The sequence below is a fragment of the Tupaia chinensis genome, unplaced genomic scaffold, assembly GCF_000334495.1.
Source record: "Tupaia chinensis unplaced genomic scaffold, TupChi_1.0 Scaffold000238_1, whole genome shotgun sequence".
NCBI classification, from domain to species: Eukaryota; Metazoa; Chordata; class Mammalia; order Scandentia; family Tupaiidae; genus Tupaia; species Tupaia belangeri.
In genome coordinates, this window is record NW_006159716.1 from 2682135 (window position 1) to 2682589 (window position 455).

Below are 455 nucleotides of genomic sequence, written 5' to 3' on the forward strand. Positions count from 1 at the left end.
GAGATAGAGAGACAGAGCGAGGAGGGGAGAGTGAGAAAGCAAGCCACCAGGGCCAGGATTCAAACCATGGACAGCTACATGGGAGTCCAGTGCCTTTAACCACCACGTCACCTGCTGGCCCCGCCATTTATTTATTTGTTTGTTTAGCTCAAATTTATCCTGCCGTTGGGAGCTTATGTTTGTCCCTTTGCTTTGTGGTATGATACTCCGTCCTAAACTGTCCCGCCGGCTTTCCTTCTTTCTGGTGAACAGACACTGAGGTGTAGCCACTTGGGCTCATTCTGACCTCTCCTTTGCAGCCACTTGTCCGGTCTTTTGTTTCAAGTTGCCTTGTCCGTGAGCAAGAAAGAGAAACAGATAGAAAGAGAAGGAGACAGTGACCTGACCCGGACAGGAGCCACGCCCAGCTTCGGCCGGCCTGGATCAGCGTGTGCACGATGCCCAGACCTCGGGGG